Genomic DNA, 14,753 nt, shown 5'->3' with positions numbered 1-14,753 from the left:
ATCTTTACAGCACCGTATGGATGTGGAGTCCGGGTTGGTTTTTTTTCCTACTTTTTGGATATTCGTTGCAGCTGCAGTGACCCAGTTTTTCCCCTCAGATGGTTTAAGCGGTGCTGAAACTGAACTAATCTGCAGACCTGTGTAAAATACTGCTGCATAGTCACTTCGTTTAGTGGCACTTCAAGTCCACATTCTTATATCAGCTGTTTTTAGGTGCACCGACTTCTTCACTGTGATCCTGACCCGTTTGAATCCAGTTTTCGACGAGCTTTTTGTCCCGACGGTCCTGCAGTAGGTTCATTCCTAACTTCTGCAGCAGATATGCAAATGTTTTCAGGAGCATTTTCTGCAGAAATTGGAGATTTGAACTTCAACGACGAGGACTCGACCGGCACTACTTGACAAAACAAAAGTCCTCAGTTGTGGGGATGAACAGATTCTTTTGACATTTTCTGAAATACTACAACTCTGTCTTTCATGTTAAGTATAAATCTACAGCCAGAAGTCAGTCAGCTGAACACTGGAAGACTGAGAGCAGTGATAAAACAGACAGCTTGGCTCCGTCCAACAGAATATACACTTCCAGCACTTTACTACCTTTCACTGCAGCCTCGATTCAAGAAATACTGCGGCACAAAACACCCAGCAAAGACAAACAAACATGTTATTTCGCTTTAGAAATGCCCTCACTTCGATTTTCCACACTTTTTGCGAAACGAAGCTAAAACTGGCCGATAACACTTTGATTTTTGTATCAAAATATAGCACTTTTTTTGCTTATTTGGAATCTGTTTTTAGAGTTTCTTTACCATAAATAAGGCTGTTGTTACACTTAAAATAAGTACAAATCTGCCTCTAAAGTTGCATTTTCCGCTTTCCTCTGAACCGCTTTTCCAAAAACACTACAAGTGATAGAAAAAGTAAAAAAAAAAAAAAAGATATCTAGATTCAGGGTGCAAAAATACATGAGAAAGAGGTTATTTCTTTTTTTTTTTGCGACAAAGTCTTCGTTAACCAACGAAAACCGATGTGAGGACGGTAACGATCTTCTCATTTTGCGGAAGGTCGAACTTCCTTTAAATTCTGTAATCAGCCTTCAAAAAACTCAAATCAACCACGTCTGCAAATGTACTTTAAACAGGTGTTATACAAGTATGATTTTTACATACTCTTTACAGCAAATTATTATATCATAAGATTAGACAGATAAGCATTTGCTTTATGGGATTTCTTTCAATCGTTTTTTTTGTTGTTGTTGTTGTAGCTGAGAATGAAGCCCAGAACAGAACTGAGAATTTGTAATTCAGCTAAAAACAAAAACAAAACAAAAATTACATCAGTCTGGTTTTAAAAAAAACCTTTCCCACCATCAGGGGAATACATTTCTGAAGGAAACAATGAATCTCCAGAACTTGTTTTGAAAGTTTATGACAGAAAGTGGTCAAAATCATTCAATTTTGGCACTAATAACGAGCTTTTGGCAGCTTCGATTTTCAAACCATCATCAATATAAACTTTCAAAAGCTATTGAGTGAATAACAACTCAGCCTGGCTTGAGAGCACAACTTTCCTGGTACTCTTTTCTATTTAGTTCCATTATCGCAGTTTTGAAAGTAGGAAAAAGAGTCGAGCGAGCACATAAATCCTATTGGCTGGTGGCAGAAAGGTCTTGCTGACTGAGTTTTGCCACTATTTCAACTTCCATTTATAGTGTGGCAGCACTTCCTGCTATTGTGTGCCAGGAAAACCCAGGCCCTCCTGGCTGCTCTGTAATGTCCTGCCTCCCTTATCCAGCCTGAAACTCCACACAGACGTACACAACCGCGCACACACACTGAGCTCTCTTGGTACACTGCCTCTTACCGCTAACCAGATTAGTGAACCGGGCTCTTGCTTGGACACGGCTAACAAAGTGCTTTTTGGAAGTCGATAAAAACTGATGTTGAAGTACTTAAAAAAAAGGAGCCAGCGGCCAGAGGTCCTCAACCAGGAAAAAAATTCTGGATCCCTAAATGTCACTTGAGACTATAATTGGGATTGGAAATATTTTTCACTTGGGAAAACGGCTGGTTCTGGGTATCACAAACAGGCCGGGCTGTCAGACACACTACCGAGGAAGCATTTCATTGCTGCACCTCATCAATGAGCTGCAGGCAGCGCGGATTACAGATTCAGACTCCAGCCTTCACTCATTCTCAGCCTCGTCTGAGCGACCGGCAGCAGGGACTCCTTTTGTCTCCGACGCCAAAGGTCCCAGGAGTCGGGAAAAACCATCACGACACTATAAATCACTGTCGTGGGAGACGGGGGGGCAGCCAAAGTATACTCGGTTACCTGGACCGCATCTCTGTGGTCGACCTTTTAACCATACACGTCTTTTAACATCTCTCTCGTCTCTCAAGTGGAAGTTTGAGCCTCTCCGCTCGAAAATCTTCTTGAGGAGATGATTGAAATAGTTTCTCAGACAGTTCATTGACAGCAAAAGCAATTAGCACCTACTTTGATAAATGATCGTTTCAGTTATTTTAAAGCAAAGGCTGCGAGGATTTAAGAGCCACAAAGACCCTTTTATAAATGATTACAGGTGTAGGATGCCTCCCAACAACACAATCAGACATGGAAACATTTAATATTGCCATGCAAGAGCTTCGTATATTACATTGAATACATCTTCTGAGGAAACTAAATCCTTTTTCCGACCGGCAGATTTCAACTCATTTAGTTGTCTGGCTTGTAGCTGTATCAGTAAATGCTACGATATTAATAGTGGAGGACATATTTAAGGGCAAAATGATGCTCCTTCTGATGGCTTCTGTTGCAAAGCTACAGTAAAGACAGCTTCATTTACAACAACCTGTTTTTTTTTTTTATAGAATCAACGGTACAACATTTGTAACTCAAGTGTGTTGGAAAATATTTATTAGTACCTTGACCAACTCTATAATCCTATTGTCTAATTTTAATATATTACAATCTGGTGAAAAATCTCTGTTAATCTGAAATTTAAAAAAAAAAAATCAAGACCAGACACAAATTGAGTTGCTGATGCTTCACGGTGACAAGTTCAGTTCACGGGAGGACTGATGCGTTTGAAGGTTGTTGGTTTTTTTTTGCTCCATTAATCTCAAAACGTGTCAACATATGGAACCACACATGCATACCGAGCTTTCTTGCCTCCGTTATATTCTCTCTGGTCTTTTCAGATACTATCTGAGGCACCAATAACTCAGCAGAAACGTCCTTGCTACGGGATCACGAAGCCACAGAATGCTGGAATGACAAGTATCTGCAAGCAGTTTTGCTTTTTCTCTGTACGTGTTGTTCCCTCGATTCAAAACAACCAACATCCACCTCAAAAATGCCAGAAAAATGTAAAAAAATGCTTGAAGTTCGTGACTGTTCATTGACTGTATTTGCTCTATTGCTTTTCACGCTAGACTGAAAGTCGGAAAGTCTTCACAGCTTCTGGTAAATTCAAGTTTTAGACGTCAAAGTAATTTAATAAAGGCAAACAACCGACTCGTGTTGCCTTGATTTCTTATACGAGTAGAAAAAAATATGTACAGAATGTGTTTGGTTAATATTTTGCATCTAAACTCAATTTTGTTACCGCCAGCAAGCATTCATAACGCTCAGCAGAGATCGGGAGTGATGATATCTTAATCGTATAAAACACACATCAGCAACAACCGCTGTATGTAAAATCTCTTATATGATGGACCATTTCCAAAACACAACCACTCCAACTGTCATGAGAATATTATCCATAGAAGCCGATTTGTGACATTTAATTATAATCTAGAAAAGTATGTTCAACCCTGAAAAATAAAAAAAAATCTTAAAAAAAAAAAAAATCTGTGAATAATTATGGAATTATATTCATAAGTAACAGAGGACCATAAGTAAAATGAATGAACAGTCATTTTGAAGAGTGGTGATGAGAGCAGCGCAGCCGCAGCTTTAAGTGTACGATTTGATTATGACATGAACAGTAAAGCAAAGTGACAGAAAACCGCTGCTTTTGAGTTTAAAACCCGAGCTGAATGTGAACTGTGTGTCAGCGTACGTTTCAACAGCCAGGCTGAGTTTCCCAGAAAAGCCAACATCACAGGGAAATAAACCATGTAAATATGCTTAGTGACATAGTGACAAGACAACAATCATGTTAAATTTAAAAAAAAAAAAAAAAATCCACACAGCTAGACTTGGTTTACAAAAGCAGGAAAGGCCAACAAAGTCAACAGGAACAACCAGGATGGAAATATGCTACATCATGAAAATGAATATCGCACAAGCATCACAATGCAGGTTGCAACCATCAAACAAATACATGAAGAAAAAAGAGCTCAACCAAATCAATACAACAACAAAACGCACAATCAGTGTTGCCAGATTGGGATGTTTTTCCACCCAATGGTGCGACTTTTTCTGCAGGCAAAAATATAGATTTGGGTGGTTTATTGTTTGTGTTCATTTTCAAAAATCATTTGAAATCTGTAAAATGATAGTGGCGGCTGAGTATTTGAAAAACTGCCCCGATCTGCAACCAAAATTGGGAGCCATTACTTAGTCAAATTTGAGCACACATGCGTGACACCCATATTTTTAGATTCACAGTGACTTACAAGGTCTGATTTACATCAATAACTGCAAGGCCCATTGCAAATAGACACATACAAAAAAAAAAAAAAAAAAAAATCACATTAGAAGTCATAGAAAATGAACCTCCTTCCAAATGCAGAACTGCATAGAGAATAAACACGTTTTTAAGTTTTTTTCTGCAGAAGAGTAATTTCTTCACAGTTGTCAGTAGATCCAATTGGTACATCGCACACAGGCACTGCTAACAGTGAATTCGGCATTTTTTTCATGTACTCAAATGTCAAAGGCAAAACCCACAGGGCTCAGGTTGTAGCCCACTGGGATATGCAAAAGCAGGCTGTGATACATGCATTGATTGGGCTACTTTTACACAGCACACAGCTAATACACAACAGCATAGGGCACAATTAAGCTTCAGCAGACTCATAACCTTGGCACAGCCACCAGGTGAACAGAACAACATCACAAAAGCATAATTTCCCAACTGACCTTGTTGAAGTGAAGCGGTTGCATCTCACCTGAGATCCATGAAGATCAAAATACAGCCCCAAAAAATAATAAACAAATCCACCAGAAGTTCTGCTTCTCTGGGTTGAAAGATGTATTTAAGTTCAACAGCTGAGTCCCATCAACAGTAGAAAACATATTATTCCTCCACAAAACTGCCACGAGGAGCACGAACACGTTTGCTGGCTGCGTAGCAGTGACGTCAGACCACACCGAACCGGAGCTGAAGGCCCCGACGGTTTAAATAGTCCGCCTACCTGCGGAGGGTGCGTTCGATTTACGTTACGGAGTCTGCCGTTTGTGGGCGGGTGGAGCAGCAGACACCTTTTTTTTTTCTTTTTTGTCTTTCTCCGATAGACATCAGCGTGTCAAGGAACAGGATAACCGACCACATCAAAACCGACTGTATTTGATGAACATAATAGTAGACAAATCCAGGATCTCTGTCATTGGTTCACTGGGACACCTGATGCAGGTGGTCTTAGTGAAACTATAGAAAATAGCAGATAAAGGGAAAAGTTAGGAAAGTGAAAGCCTAGGGGTTTTTTTGTGGTTTTTTTTTTTTAATTAAGCAACGTTATTTCAACAATATAGAAGCATAAAATATTTTTTTTAAAAGTAGATAATGAACATACTGTATGGTTTATGAAACAAATGTATAAATAAAAATATAATAAATAAAATTTTAAAAAAAACTTGTTTAACTAAATAGAAACTTACTATGCACATTTTTATTTGGAAGAGCTTGTGCGACATAAATTTGTGTTACACAGGATGAGTCATCCGAATCGGTAGCAATCATTCAGACAGTCTTTTTTAAAGTTTGGCCAGATTTATTGTCAACATGTACTTGGATAGAAGCCTTATTCTAACAATCAGCTGAAACCTTTATTGATTATTCCCTGATTTATTGACTTTGTCATAATTCTGGATATTGATGGCAGCCATCTTTTCTGAAGATCGTTTTGTTTTCCGACTGTATTTTCCAATGAAATGATTTCTTTTTCCACCAATTTGTAAAGAAACGTCACCGTGGTCGGTCGGTTGACTGGAAAAAACAATAAAACCGGGTCCAGGTTCTGAAGCGGATGAAGACTTCTCTGTGAATCAAAAGGGCACGCACGTTAAAAATATCCTTTTATTTTGATTTTTTTTTTTTTTCTGGATCAATGAAGATTATGAAAACAGTCCATTCAGCTGCCTCGTTCTGCAGAGCTTCAAGTACTGCTGACACCGACTTCTACCGGCTCCAAGTTTGATTACTCGAATATCTCCAGTGTCTCTGATGAATTATTCTGTTTTTGCCAGCAAGAAGTAGCTTTCCATGCTTATAGCCAGAGAGAGACTTTGGAGGACCAGTAAACCTATCAGGCTCCATTATACGTGCCCTTACTCAAGATAATGGCACGAAGCGCAGGAATTTACTGCTATCTATTAACCTTGGAACCACCTCCGTTCGCTAAGTAGTAAAAAAAAAACTTTTAAAAAACCTAAACGTAGACCATCCTGACTAGCAGACAGATGGAAATTCAGGCCCGTGTGCGGTTTCTGCATCCATCTGATCACATGATGTGTTCGTTGACGCTGTTCAGCAGAGACAGTCCACCGATGTGAGCAATATTCGGTGCCATTAAGTTCCTTTGAACTGTCTCTTAAAAATACCTCAACAGAATCCAAGACGGACTTGTTCAAATGGTGGGTACCCAACATAAAAAAAAAAAAAAAAGAAGGCCCATTAATAGATCCTATAATTGTTGCTCTATAGACTTGTATAGCTTTCTGTCCTCAGTCCACCCCCCTGCTGCCAAAACCAGCAATAAATCTCTCCTCCTCAGAATGAAAGGTTCCCGTCTCTCTCCGGCTCACTTCCTCAACCCCCCCCCCTCCTCCTCCTCCTCCTCCTCCTCCTCCGAAGACTTTTTTTTTTTTGAAGTATAAACGTGTATTTTATATCTCAAAGAGCTGAAATCAAACAAAGAAGAAGATGCGGCGTCCAATGAAAGCAGATTGTGCGGACGGAATACGAACCAGGTGCAGAGTTTGGAGGGTTTTCACAAGATGCTCGCCACCGAATTTAATCAGCTGGAAATATTCCAGCGGAGCCTTCCTCCCCGCCGACCTGCTGAACCCTCAGACGCCGCCTCTTCAGGCTCTCTCCTCTCAGAGCGCTTATTTGACATATACGTCGCACAGTAGGATATGATTACTCCTATTCCTGTGGCTGCATACTTTGTAATTAAAAAAAAAATCACCGTATCAAAGTATGTTCAGCTGCTGTAAAAGAAGCCGAGCGCTTTGTTTCCTGTGTTTCAGACGTAATCGCTGCCGATCGTCTGAACCGGAGCTGGAAATCACCTTCAGCTCTGCACACATGTACGGTGCATTAAAGCGCCGAAGGCCAGCGAGCAGTTTTTGAACGTCCGACCGTCTCCGAGATACTTTGTGCTTTGATTTATTGCCACTGTTGCAGCACACCTGCCTCTGCTCAGATCATTTAGGACTCATCGGCTACCTATTTTTTTCCTCCCACTAAATTCAGAATAATCCGGCTGCTAGTTGGTAGTTTTATTGTTTTGGTGCTACCTGCCCACAAAGCCGGCATATTTCCACATACAAAAGTTAAGTTGAAGCACGGGGGGAGATCATGCATTTTGCAGTTGCAGCCCCCCCCCCCCCAAATTTTTTTTTTTTTTTTTTTTTTTTTTTTTTAAATGCAGCCGGTGCAATACCACAGAGGGCCACTAGAGGACGGCTCCAAAAAGGATCCGGCTCCATTGACTCCCATTCGACTTCTCTCCTGAAATACAAAGTCAATAAATTGTTTCCACAAGTCACGATGGTGTCATTCAGTAAAATCACTCCTTAGTTATTCTGGTGATCCATCTGAAAAATAATCCCGTCATTAGTTCCATTAATTAGCCACAAAAAGTGGTATGTTTGGGGGCGTTTCTGTTTGATTGATGGGCCTGCGGTGCGGTCAGGTTTTTGCCCGTGAGAAAGTTACATGGATTTCTTTGATCAAGTAGTTTCGGTAGTTAACCCTAAAGATGCAGTTTCATCTTTCTCAAGCCAACCACGTGGCCAAGCGAAAGCGTAGCGCTGACACGGCATGCTGTCGTGGACTGACGGATGATTCAAATCCTGATTCCGCTTTCCAACTCGTCTGAATGCTTGCGATTGATTGTCAAACTTATCTCCTTTACTTTTTTTTACTCTGAAGGCCAACTTTTAATTCAAGGTTTTGGGAACTCAAAGCGGTTAAAAAGTGTCCGGTTGCAGGACTTAGCAGAGACTGATACCCTCTTTCAAACTGTAAAACCTCGTATTAGGCAGGTGGAGGGAGAGGCCAGCTTTTTTTTTTATTATTTATTTTTTATTCTGGATGTCATTTTATAGATCTTTCCAAAAGCTTCCCCGCTTTTGGAGTTTAGAGGAGTGAGCTTTCCCAGCTGGAGATATAAAAAGGGGGCTCAATCCAGCCCCCGGACCGGCGGTAATTGAGCTAAAGCTGTTGTGGCAAACTGTGTGGGCTCGGGAGAGAGAGAGAGAGAGAGAGAGAGGCGATGCTCGGCGGAGGTGAGCGCATCGGCGGAAAAGAAACCCGGGTGGTACCGGCGAGAGAGGAAGAGGAGCGCCGGTTGAGCGTGAATCCCATTCGTTATCGACTCGTCCTTCTCTTGCAAGTATCGCATGCGGGATAGCGCTATCATCCCCATGCATAAATAAGAGCCTGAAAGCGAACCCCGAAGAGGCATCTGCTTACATTGGCAGAGACTGCGAGACTCGAGCCGAGAGGTTCAGTGGCGGGTCAGCCGTGATAGGCCCTTTTTTTTTTGTGGGTGAAAAGCAGGCTCAGCATCTGTCGAGAGGGGAGAATCTTTTTTTTTCTTCTTCTCTTTGTGTGTGTGATTTCATGGTGTCTGACGCGAGGGGGTGGGGGGAACGCAATGTTTGCTTTTTGTGTGATTGATCAACACGGAGAAGCGGTTAGTCGGAGTCGGCGTCCAGATGCACACACACATTTGACCCAAACACAAACTCGCACAGCCGAAGGGAGGCAGACAAAAGAAGACGAAGGGTTCCCACACGGGGGTTTAATTATCTGCAGACTTTCATTTCTTGTTTTTAAGCTCAGGGTAAGTCTCAGCTGGAATAAAATTTTTTAAAAAAAAAGCTGCACCCCGGCATTTAGCAACAGATCAACTCACAGCAGTTGACGTTCAAAGATAAATACCAGACACTAACAATCAACGCATGGAAGTTATGGAAGTGAATGGGATCAAATTGCTGCATTGATATAGATCGCGAAAATGTAAATGTGGTAAATCTTGGTGGGTCAAAAAAAATGTTATAAGGTACATTGACAAAAAAAATCAGCAATAATACATCGACAAACAAGTTGAAGATCACACAGGTTTGACATTACGGCTCCACTAACGTCTTAAAGCCGAAAACAAAAGAGAACAAAAATCTTCATTAATTTAGCTGAAGTCTGCGAACCTCTCCTCTTCTTCTTCTCTTTAAGTCTTCACCGCCTCCAGAGTCCCAAAAATAAATTTGGTAAAAAGTTCGCCAGGTCGTCGCGAGCTTTGTCCATCGGCTGTTTGTTGCTGAGCAGGTCAAGTTCAGCGGATATATTGGAGCTTTTTTGCTAAAAACAACAACAACAACAACAACAACAATAATACCTGTTAAACCAAAACAGTAAAAGTCTCGGCTGTTGAACCAAAACAAGCTAAAAGATAATAAAAAAAAAGGGAAAGTTGCTGGGTTCATAACTACGAACGAAACTTTCCACATAAAGGCTAATCATTATTTTGAAAATGTAGATATTGATTGGTGCAGCTTCACGTCTGACATGTCTGTTGAGTACAATAAAAGAATAATTAAAAACTGACCAATAATTGATCATCTGCAAGGACATTTTGTGCCTGTATTGTTTTACAGTCATCATATGTATTGAATTAAAATGACTCTTCTAATTTAGCATTTTGAATTGGCATAATCTTAAAACGAACGATATATCCTATATTCTTTGCAAATGTAGTGCACACCTGTCTGCTTTACAGGTAACTTATCTGAAAAACTGATTTTGGATTTCTGCCAGCAGCCAGTTTGTCTCAAACAACCAAGTTTGAAAAAAAATCCTAAAGTTTTAAAGAATCACAATTTCCTTATTTTATGTCCACTTATGAAAAAAACCAAAAATAAATAAATAAAATGTCCGCGAGACATCATATTTCTAAACAAAACCAAACCCCGTAACAAACAGGACTTTTACTTTTTGTACTCTTTTATTTTGTAACCACAGAACCTGCCCGCCACCCAAAACAACCCCATGCACTAATCTATCGGGACACATATTGGAAATCAGCGTGCTTTCCTTCCGCAACTTGGATGGAAATTACAATTAAGTCATTTTTTGGCATTTTAAAGGCCCAGTGACATCAACAGTGACCAAGGAAAACATTCAAACTGGAGAGAACTTATGGCTTATTATTCTAACCTTCTACGCCCGAGACTGGAAATTATAAATTGGAATTAGATGAATTGGAGTACGTAATAAAAAAATAAAAAAAACTAAACCGAAAACCACGAGAGAATAAAGGATGACTTAAAAGTCAAATGGCCGGGCTGAAGCTCTGGCCAGACGTGTTGAGAGTGTGTGGGAGAAGACAGCCGAGTATCACCGGGTGTTGAGGTTTATTTTTTTTTAACCCTGAGGCGACGGAGTGGGAAAGCTGGTTTTTCATGTTGCGTGGGAACGCCATCTTTAAACCTCGTTATAATAACTGCCTACCCGCGAGACCAAACTGTGACCAGTCTGAGGAGGTTTGATTCCCAGCGAGAGAGAAAAAAACAAAAAACTTCCAGGACTCCCAGACGTACAGGGGAGACGGATTCGGTTTATAAATGTCCACGAAGGGGTTACGGAGGTCTGAGATACAGTTTCCATTTCTCAGGATCCCGGTTCGGTACGATCAAGAACAACGTTGCAGAAGACGCCGGGAAAAGAAACCGCGATCCGACCTGATCCGCTCCGTCTTGTTTCCGTCTCGGAAAAGGTTGTTTCGTAAAACCCAAACCAGACCGAACAGACGGGCCCGTCCGTGCTCGGCGGGACGCCCCGAGAGTCAAAAGAAGCTCTCGACGTGTGAATCCAACTCTGGCTGTACGCGTTGCAGCACTTTCCCTCGCTCTGCTCTTCATTTTAGACAATACTAAATCAATCGAGCTTCAATTGAATTGGCAGCTCCGCGTCAAAATAAAAAAGACCTTTCGCGGGCTGAAATAACTGCTGACGCTGGTGACAGTGACATCAGAGGTGAAGTCCCTGAAATGTCCCAGACGCTGACTTGACAGTTTTCGGGAAATGGATCTGAAATGATGCCGCGCTGATAATCAGAATCAACTCCCACCTTTTTTTTTTTTTTTTTCTTTTCTTTTCTTTTTTCTTTGCATCTCCAAATAAAACACATGTGGACGCTTTGCAGAAAGCAAATATTTACCCACCAGTTTTAATTAGCGCAGCAATTTCGCTATGAAATTAGGCATCTCCATCATAAGTCAATCGCTGTACTGCAGAAGCACACAATACGCACGGAGAAGAAGAAACAAATGATGTAAAAATAGCAACAATGTGGAAGCAATTTATGCTAATTAGGCTTTTTATTTATGGTCCAATAATTGGGCGCATTTGAATTGTTGATGATGTTTTTTTCTTCTTTATTTTTTACCTCCCCCTGTGTCCTCCTCCCTTCCCTTCTCCCCCCACCCCCTCCCCCCCCTCCTTCCCATCGCTCCCCTTCTGGAGGGGAAGATCAAAGCTCGTGCACTTGAATGGATGTTAATGGCGCACGGCTGTCGTCTCAGTCCCGAGCGCTTGAGATCTCCCCGGTGAAAGAAAAACAGCTCGTTTGGGGATCTTCGCGGACACAATCAGCCCAATTTATATGCGCCTTTCACCGCGGCACTCCCGTTTAACCCGCGAGAGGGGCCTCGGCATTCACAATGATTTTCATAACCTTTACACACACACACACACACACACACACACACACACACACACACACACACACACACACACACACACACACACACACACACACTTTTTTCTTTTTCCACCGCGTCTTGAACGCCACAGATCAAAGCTGCTGGCGGACGCGGCGCTCCGATTGAAAGCGAAGCTAATTTCCGAAATTCGGTAGCGGCCGCCGCCGCACGACATGATGAACTGTGTGATAAACGCTGGCGTGCAAGAACTTGTAAGTTGAGAAATTTGAGTTTTTTTTCTGACACAACAGCGATCACACGCAACTCATCCTTCAAAAAAAAAAAAGATCCCGTTGGGTCGAAGCCCACCCACGTCAACTTTCCCCTCGAAACAAGGGGAAGCAAATACATTTTTTTTTTTTTTTTTTCTTGCTCGGTTGGCCGTGCAGCCCGAGGCGCTGCTTTTACAGTCCCTCCTGAATTTGAATAAGCACAACAACAACAACAACAACAACAACAACAACAACAAAACAGTGCAGCCCGGACTGAGTGGAGGAAACAAGGTGCATTATGTAGGTGGGAGGTAACGGTGCCATTGAGAGACAATTAGCATGAAGCCCAGACCTTTTGGAGGAAAAGCGCGGAGGCTGCCGAAGAGCGGGTCCCGGGACAGAATGAAGAGATTAAGACTTTGAGAAAAGATAGCGGGGCATGGGAAAAATCCAATAAGGGACCCGGGGCGACTGAAGTAGCCAATGAGCAACGGAGGGACGATGAGGCATTTTGTGTGTGTGTGTTTCCTTTCGGTGTAAATCTATGTGCTCCTATCAGATGCCAAAGTGTGCTCGCCTTCCTCCGCCGCTAAAAAAAAAAAAAAAAGGTGTCCGTTTTGTTGGTACGTGACGTTTGTTTTGCAGGATACGCGCGAGCCTGTCCGGAGGGTGACAGCGGGCGACGTGGAGGCTATTCAGCGACAAAACAGATTCCGCCGGGCGTCAGCAGATCCGTTCCCGGCGGACCGGCGGCTTCAACGGCTTCAACGGCTTCAACGGCTCGTCGCGTTGCCAACGAGGAGCTTCGTATTGTGCGAATGGTTTTAATGAGCCGTCCCTTTCACGTGTTGCTGCATTTGTCCTCTTCCTGGATTTCCAGCTAAATTCAGGCGGTGGTGGGGGGGCGGGAGGACGGGGTGGGTGACGTTAAATTCGATCCGTATGGCCACGACGCCGCGGGAAACGCTGCCAACAGCCCGACGCAGCCAGCCTTTAAACGTAGGAAACAGATTATCCACACTCGGCGTCGCGGATCGTGACATTTAGCCTTTTGCCATTTCCTGCAGACATCATAACTAATAAGCATCCGCGTGTGTCGGAGCGCCGGGAAAAAAAAAATAAAAAGGCCAGAAGGAGTTGCAGCTGCTTTTTTTTTTTTTTTTTTCCTGTTTGTTTTTTGGTGTAAACAGCGCCGCGGGCTTGTTTACCGTCCGTGCGGTCGGACACCTGCTCGGTCTGCGAGGGGGGAAAGTTGGCGGACGCGCTTCACACGTTCGCCGCCCCAGAAACACTCGGCGTTTCATAAACATCATAAACAGCCGGCTGCGGAGAAGATGTGGTAATAACGCAGCGAGCAGCTGTTTCTGCGTTTCACAGGCGGCGGCCGAGAGACGGCTCTCAGTGTCGCGACGGTCAAGACGAGAACGAGGTGGATGTGCAGCTCTGAGCGGCTTCTTCACAAAGAGACGGATTTGTTTGGACTTTTCGTAAGAATCTTTAAACCATGAAAACCACAGCTCGACATGCTGGGAGTCGGGCCGACTGTCGAGTTTTGTACCGAGATCGGCACGTTCCCGTTTCCCTGTTTCCAGCTCGGAGCTTCCCAGCTCGTGTCGCGACGGTCAAAACCTGCAAATGAAACGACGAGAATGAGAAAGCGAGTGAGAGCGAAACGTTCAGGTGATAAACGAGCGCTCTGAAAGCGTTCCGTCAGGTCGGAGATGCGCTCGTTCGCCCCGCAGGGCGCTCGCGGTGAGTTCTGGAGAGGGGAAGGAAAGAAAAAAAGAGTCCACCGGGTACTTTTAACAAGGAGCAGAGTCTCTCCTCTGATCCTCTCCGTTTCAATTCGTCTGTTACCGTCCCGCGGGGAAATTCTCCTCGTGGCCAAGATGCATTAAAGCATGTAACGCAACTATACAAGGCGTGACGCAAGACTCAGGAGTCATAAATCCCCGCGTTCATCATCCATAAGGCGGCGTTCACGGATGAATGTATAAACAACGTCCGTCTGGATGCCTTATAATACGCAAATTAAGCAAACAGGGATGAAATAAAATTAAAAAAAAACCTTCTTGACAAACGTGTCTCAGGCAGGTTTTGTTTTTTTTCATTTACAGCGTGTGCAACATGGCAGATGAATTGTTGTGAAATCTAAACGTGAGGCGAGGTATCCCCGTTCTACACCGCCACACAGAGTGAACGTCTTCTTTTTCCCCTCCTCCGCCGCCGATTGTTTTTTAGCGACGGTGGTTTTGGCCGAGCAACGACCTCCCTCGGTTCATCACGGATGTTTGTTTTGCTGAAACTAAGGTTCCCGGCGGCAGAACCGGCGTTGCTGTTCGGCCCTCGGGAAGAATCCCCCGAACAGCGAAGGAAAAA

Source organism: Brachyistius frenatus, unplaced genomic scaffold, assembly GCF_029030835.1.
Source record: "Brachyistius frenatus isolate BFR_SWC_R1_liver_20210118 unplaced genomic scaffold, ASM2903083v1 Contig_158, whole genome shotgun sequence".
NCBI classification, from domain to species: Eukaryota; Metazoa; Chordata; class Actinopteri; family Embiotocidae; genus Brachyistius; species Brachyistius frenatus.
The sequence above is the reverse complement of the archived record's forward strand: the minus strand, read 5'-3'. Positions refer to the sequence as shown.